This window comes from Portunus trituberculatus, chromosome 17 (genome assembly GCF_017591435.1).
Source record: "Portunus trituberculatus isolate SZX2019 chromosome 17, ASM1759143v1, whole genome shotgun sequence".
In the NCBI taxonomy this organism is placed as follows: Eukaryota; Metazoa; Arthropoda; class Malacostraca; order Decapoda; family Portunidae; genus Portunus; species Portunus trituberculatus.
Genome location: NC_059271.1, coordinates 22,165,375 through 22,172,874, shown reverse-complemented (window position 1 = coordinate 22,172,874; position 7,500 = coordinate 22,165,375). Strand labels below are relative to the sequence as shown.

General features: G+C 39.5%; 1 protein-coding gene across 6 annotated transcripts in view; it reads right to left on the bottom strand.

Moving 5' to 3' along the window:
* The window catches only part of LOC123504837 (zinc finger protein OZF-like), a 182,409-nt gene that overhangs the window by 157,752 nt on the left and 17,157 nt on the right, over window positions 1-7,500 (bottom strand). For all 6 annotated transcript variants that reach the window (XM_045255706.1, XM_045255707.1, XM_045255705.1 and 3 more), the window contains one exon: window positions 5,094-5,166. The gene's annotated coding sequence lies outside the window, so the exon portion shown is untranslated. The remainder of the gene's footprint in view (window positions 1-5,093; window positions 5,167-7,500) is intronic.

Below are 7,500 nucleotides of genomic sequence, written 5' to 3'. Positions count from 1 at the left end.
TAATTTGTATTCACATTCTTATCCATTTCATTCGTAAAGTCTAGAACCCCCTCACTATCAACTGATTTGTTTTTCCTCCTATCTTTGAGCTAAAATATTTCAAAAGCATAGTATCAAGACAACTCTGGAACTTAACTAACAATTTTTTTTTCGATTCCTGATGCGTCTTTCATTTATCTTGGTTGAACACGCGGGAGGTGCGGAAGAAGTGCGAAGGTTGACGGTAACAAATTGACTACAGCTCCTGCTCCTTTTACCAACAACCACCGTACAAATGCAGGATCATCTTTCAAGTTGATTTACGTTGTTTTTGTAAGCAAGGTGAACATTTAAGAGGAAAGCTTAGGTGGTGGCTGTCTGATTAAAAGTGTACACCTGCTACTTGTGCTTATGTACTACTTGGTGAAACAAAGATTTTTTTTTTCAGTTTTCCTTTTTTTTTTCTGAAGTACAGTGAACATTTAAGGATAAGACAGTGACAGGACAATCGCAGTTAAACAAGTATACAAAACAATTTTTCGATTTCAATTTGCACGCTCTCCGTGAATGACTATGGTTAAAAGTGTTGCATCTGAAGAAAGGTGGGATAGTGACATTTGGTTCGCAGGTAAGCAGGTAAAAGTTATTAGTGTAATATCTCCATCATGGCCACCTAGTAAATTATTCATGTCAATTTGTATACATTCTCTAAGTTATTGTGTGTGGTAGTGGTAAGCTAGGAAAGTGAACAGTTGGTCAGATAAACAAGGTAAACTGGTATTATATCACCTTCAGTGTGGCTTCATGACGAATATTTCATGGCGACTGGGACACTTTCTCTGACTATGAATAAATATGGTGGGCAGTATTTCACTCCAAGAGAACCAACATTTCACTGTGATTTGTACTAATTCACAGTACTAAAAGCAATATATATGTTCTTTACAAGGAATTACTAGAAAGAAGAGCACAAAAATAATACATTTTACAATTTTTTTGCCACTAAAATGTTTGGAGGTGGCTGTACAGCATGAAAAGATGTCTCGGAGTTCCTATCACTGAAGCAAACGTGAACCTAGTAGTAGTGACAGACTAATTGCATCTTACTGCCATCTCTTCACAATACGTGATAATTTTCCCTTGCGTGGACAGTGTTTCATTTAAAAGATGTTAAGATGATTACATATTAATTGTATGTGGTTATATGATTAAATTTTCATTTCGATTTCCTTCCTTTCTGGAAATAACCATGACCGGCAGCGTTCCGCGACAAAAAAAAAAAAAAAGTAAAGGAATTCGAAATATTTTCTATAAAAGCACCGCATCCATTTGTCCATAATTTTTTATCTTTTTTCTTTTTTTTTTTCAATCACGGAAGTCCCACGCAGGGCGGACGCACACACAAAGATATATTGCAGGAGACGATATCCAAAGCTATTGTTATTTATTCATAGGAGAGCCCATGACGAACTAGAAAACAAAAAACAAAAAACGGAATAGAAAAAAAAAAAATTGTTCGGTGCAATTTCTACCTTTACAGAAAAAAAAAAAGCTTATATTCATTCTCTGAAGTTTGAACGATTTTAAAATACGTATATGAAAAGAATTAATAGACGCTATACATCTAAATGAATATTTCTGCACTGGCGTTCATTTTCTTTGGTCTTCATACCAATATTTCATTCAGATCGCTTATCAATAGAAAACCATAATAGGAATCGTTAGACCATTTGAAAACCACAATGAACTACAGGGATGCGCATCAAAAGAAAGTCTATAACGTTTAAATTTCAGATAGGTCATGCTGAATGAAAATAAAAAAAAAGGGGCACATACATACAGATAGCCAAACAAATAAACATACATACGTACACACAAAGACAGGTAGACAACAACCACAGGTCCATACAGACAAACCCACCCACATTAAATAAAAAAAAGAGAAATATCTGATACAAAATGCAAATGCGAAACAATACAATATTCAACTTTAGTATAATCAAAAGTACAGCATACTCGTACATACGTATAACTTATTCCTCCTTGCACGCAGAAGGCACTACATACAACTTGCGTACACATACAAGCCAATATAATTGACAGGAACAGAAATACACACGCACATCTAGGCCAGGCACTCTTCTACGTACGTGAAGCGACACGTGGTTTTCAAGTCTTTTTTTCTATGGTTCTAATGAAATATTTTGTATGTTATCAACACATGAATTACTCCGTTAAATATTTGTGTGACTTCAAAAATAGACGGAGAGAGAGAGAGAGAGAGAGAGAGAGAGAGAGAGAGAGAGAGAGAGAGAGAGAGAGAGAGAGAGAGAGAGAGAGAGAGAGAGAGAGAGAGAGAGAGAGAGAGAGAGAGAGAGAGAGAGAGGAGGAGGAGGAGGAGGAGGAGGAGGAGGAGGAGGAGGAGGAGGAGGAGGAGGAGGAGGAGGAGGAGGAGGAGGAGGAGGAGAGGAGAGGAGAGAGAGAGAGAGAGAGAGAGAGAGAGAGAGAGAGAGAGAGAGAGAGAGAGAGAGAGAGAGAGAGAGAGAGAGCGTTTCTGAATACAGGCCTTTGTCTCACAGATGAGGCATGAGTCGTGACTAATGCGGACAAACATAACTCAACCATCACGGCCTTCAAAGCGACTCACCGGCGATGCACTGATTGTCGACAGCCGCTACTCCCGTCAAAGCCTCCACGCATTACTCGCTAAATAAACTGTTTTCCCGATGTGCCTTTGACTGCTCCACCACGCGTATTGTATTCAAGCCACTCTCCCACTCTCTTCTGTGTTATAGTGGTGAAAATGGAGCTTCATTCGGGAGTATCGTTGTTCCATTGTTTATTTACTCACGTTTGAGGTGTTTTTAAAGTTTCCCCGGGGGTTTATTAGTGCTTTTAAGTCTTGTTTTGTTAGTGTCTCAGGAACTACGTGTCTAAAAATTTGATAACACTTAATTAAATATACATACGTGACTAAGATAATACAGATGATGATGATGATGATGATGATGATGATGATGATGATGATGATAATGATGATGATGATGATGACAATAATAATAATAATAATAATAATAATAATAATAATAATAATAATAATAAAAACAATAATAATACAAGGCTGACACCGGCAAGCAACTTTTCTCAGAAATTTTTCAGACAAATTTTGTAAGATGGCCCTTTAGATAATTCTGTAACGTAAACTTTTATTTTTAGTGTTATGGCCTATAGCGCCTGTAGGCACACTTGAAGAGTATATGTGGGAAGCACTGTTCAGCTTCCGCCCATTAGTGGGTCAAGCAATTTTATTTATAGTGGTACCCATATTAGGCCCGATATCACCAACCAAGCGCATCTTTGTTGCAGCCACCTAGAACCTGGGTATCATAGTAACATGTACGTAATTTTAAAGCACTCGACAAATGGCATAGCTTCAAAGTGGTATGTGGTGGGATTCGAACCTACGTGTGGACGTCTGCCAGATGTCCCACGCTCACCACCTTATTCGCTACGCCACCACCTCCCTAGAAAAATAAACTTATCTCTTTTGTTCTCAGCGCGTCCATGACAACAGTTCCTTAAGGTGCTCAGAATCTCAACAAAGGATAACAGCGGCAGAGAAAGCGTTAATTATTTTGCCCCCAAACAAATGAGCACACACTCGCTATTACCAGGAATGACTTCGGTGTTAATTATGCAGTGTGATCCGGAAGGCTTCACTCCCCGCCGCGTCTCCTTCAGGACAAAACACAGGTTATTGCTCATGCCTCTCCTGCCTCAATTCCTTGCTTGGCGGGGACGTGGCTGGTGGCGGCGCGACGCTCACGGGATATTCCACACCACCTTTACATATTGTTCCTCAGCTCTGTGTTCGCCTCAGCATTATTCCCTAGTCTCCAGCGAACGTACGAACAAATTCAAATCGAGTCGTCCTCAAACGTAATGCCTCACGACCACAAGTTGGCAGCTCATTACCACAGCTCACACACACGCTATTCTCACCCGTGCCATCGTGCTCTCTCATGCCGCCCACACAGCAACCACCGCTGCCACCACCACCACCATCACCAGAATCACCGAGATTTGATCTCAGGCATTAATATTCTCAAGCCGCCTTCACCTCATTGCCTCTGGTGGTGAAACTATGTAACACTAAACTTTTTAAAAATTTCCTGGCGTTTTTCACATATAAGGAATTAACATTTGTGGATATAAACACATTATGAAAAGAAGAATAAAAAAAAGACCCAAGCCGTCCTAATCTCAATGGCTTCCTTCCTGAAATTGCGTAATACTGACAATCCTGGATTTTTGTTAAGTTTCTTTTTGTGTATAAGGGTAAAAAAAATACTGAATGGCATCAACAGACCGAGAAAAGGAAAAATAACACTTGCTGATTGCCTCTTCCCAGTAAAAGAACACGTTTGCTTTTCCCTTGTCGTTAAGGGAAATCATGGCAATAAAAATGAACGACGGGTTGGACACTCGTACGTGACTGAAAGACAAAATGGTAAAAACAGGATATTGTTGTCTAATTGCGTCTCGAGCCAGAGAGAGAGAGAGAGAAAAAAAAAAAAAAAAAAAAAAAAACAAGACAGCAGAGCTGGCTTTACCTTCTGGCAAGTACGACGAGTTCTGGTCAATAACAGCAAAAGTAAAGGATGAAAAAACACACTCATGGAGATATGATAGCAGCAATAAAAACTTGGCTCAAAGGAGCACAGAGACGTGACTCATAAGGTTTGAAACACTTAGAGGAAACTATTGTAAGAAACACTCGACGGATACACTTGAAGGAAACATTATGGAAGCTAAACAACTAAAGGAAACACTTGAAGGAAACACGAAGGAAACTAAACAACTAAAGGAAACACTTGAAGGAAACATTATGGAAGCTAAACAACTAAAGGAAACACTTGAAGGAAACACGAAAGAAACTAAACAGTCAGAGGAAACAAATAATAGCAGGAGACATTTGAAAGAACTATTTGTAGGAAACATTTGAAAGAGAACACGAAGGAAAACACTTACAGGAAACACTTGGGAAAAAGAAAAAAAACTTGAAAGAAGCACTTAGGTGGGATGGGTTTGATACACTTGACAACATCACTCACCCAACGACGACCTTGTGTTTCTACGGCAGTTAGTCCTACTTCATATAATGGCTTGTAATTCTCCAGCAACATTCTGTAAAGGACGTAGGTAACTGTTAGTAATAGCAACATTATTATAGAGATAGCTACGATAACAAAACTTTACTGATGATGATGGAATGATGAAGGTGAAGATGATGATGATGATGAAGGTAGTAAAAATAACACACGATTTTACCTCTCTCCAACAAATTAAACAATGTTAAAGAAAAAAAACAAAAGGAGGAGGAGGAGGAGGAGGAGGAGGAGGAGGAGGAGGAGGAGGAGGAGGAGGAGACAAGAGAAGAAATCTATCCGTGGCCATAGAGAACGAACCACTCATTTGCTTAATAAAGAACCCATTTGATAATAAAGAACCTAATAAATATGATAGAATATGGAACTCTCTCTCTCTCTCTCTCTCTCTCTCTCTCTCTCTCTCTCTCTCTCTCTCTCTCTCTCTCTCTCTCTCTCTCTCTCTCTCTCTCTCTCTCTCTCCTGGGTACGTCGACAACCAAACTAGCAATCAGGGGAACAGAAAATTGCAAGCGGATCGAGAGAGAGAGAGAGAGAGAGAGAGAGAGAGAGAGAGAGAGAGAGAGAGAGAGAGAGAGAGAGAGAGAGAGAGAGAGAGAGAGAGAGAGAGAGAGAGAGAGTGTGTGTGTGTGTGTGTGTGTGTGTGTGTGTGTGTGTGTGTGTGTGTGTGTGTGTGTGTGTGTGTGTGTGTGTGTGTGTGTGTGTGTGTGTGTGTGTGTGTGTGTGTGTGTGTGTGTGTGTGTGTGTGTGTGTGTGTGTGTGTACTGACTCAGGAATATCTCAAAAAGAGAGAAAGAGAGGAGAGTTTGTTGCTGGAAACGGGAGATAGGGAGAATGCTTTGCAAGAAGATAGAGGAGGAGGAGGAGGAGGAGGAGGAGGAGGAGGAGGAGGAGGAGGAGGAGGAGGAGGAGGAGGAGGAGGAGGAGGAGAAGGAGGAGAAGGAGAAGGAGAGAAGGAGAAGAAGGAGAAGGAGAAGGAGAAGGAGGAGAAGGAGAAGGAGAAGAAGAAGAAGAAGAAGGAGAAGGAAGAAGGAGAAAAGAAGAAGAGACAGAGACGAATACAAAGTGTTAGCAAGAGTTGAAATAAAATGAAAAAAAAACAAAACAAAAAAGAAAACACGAGGCAAGGTGGAGGGATATATAGCCTGTAGGGTATTGGGTTCACTGTGGACACATGTGGCAGGGCGTGGAAGAGAAGCAGGAACTGACGCGGTGACACCTTCAATTGCCTGGCTTGTCTTGTCTTGTCTTGTCTTCCTTCCCTGAGCTAAGATACGAGTATTCAGAACGAAGAGTAGAACTTTAATAAGCGTGAGCCGTAGAATATTCCTTGTTTCTTGTTTTTTCAATCTGTTTCCTTTCTATTTGTCATGTTTTCCTGTAATGATTAACTTGAGACATTTTTTCTCGTTCCACAATGATCAATAAATATAGTTGTTTTACCTACTTTCAATTGTCTGCTCTTTTTCCCTTTCTTTACGATTCGTATGAATATTTAACGGCTTCCAGTGTAGCGGATTGCTGCATATCGCCGTGAAAGGATTCGTGTAGTTTTCTTTGGTACTCGAGAGTAAACATATGTTTGGTACTACTTCAAGGATTAATTGGAATGTATTGAAACTTAGATCAAACAGACTGCTTGCTCTAAAGGGGTAATTGAGCATATAACATGATAAGCAACAATATTACTGATGAATAAAAGCTGCACTCTTACTATCATCAAACTCACTAAATTTGTTGCTTGGGTATTAGATCAAGAATGAACAAACATATAATGAATTTAATTTCGATCAAAGAGAGTGCTTTTCTAAAGAGACAATCAAGCATACAATACGGTACCAGCCTTGTTCATGAGATACTGATGCATGTAGTCTTATCGTTAACCCTTTGCTATGAACTCCTATCATTCAACACAGTTCTCTAATAATGGGCAATCCTTTTCCCTTTTCCTTTTCTCAGTTTTTGCAAGCCTAGGCCAATGCTATCCTTACATTAAAAAAAATGCCATAATAAATCGTACATTTTAGAAAAACATTTCGACATTAGTCACTTAATTAAATAATTCTTTCACTTGCAATAATAAAGCTAATATTCCCTTTTTTTGTGTACATAACATCTTTCAACACAACTCTGAATGCTGACAGAGAACAAATGACCATAACAGCTAAAACGGTAAATCCATCATAATAGCTCTCAGAATGTACACAACACACTTAATGAGTTTCATCACTACACCGTAATTGCGATGAGAAAATACACTCATAAAACCATCCAGTCCATTCGCTGTAATAGCACTAAAATACACAAATTGGCATCGATTTACTACAAAACGCGTAAAGCACTCGTGCTGGAC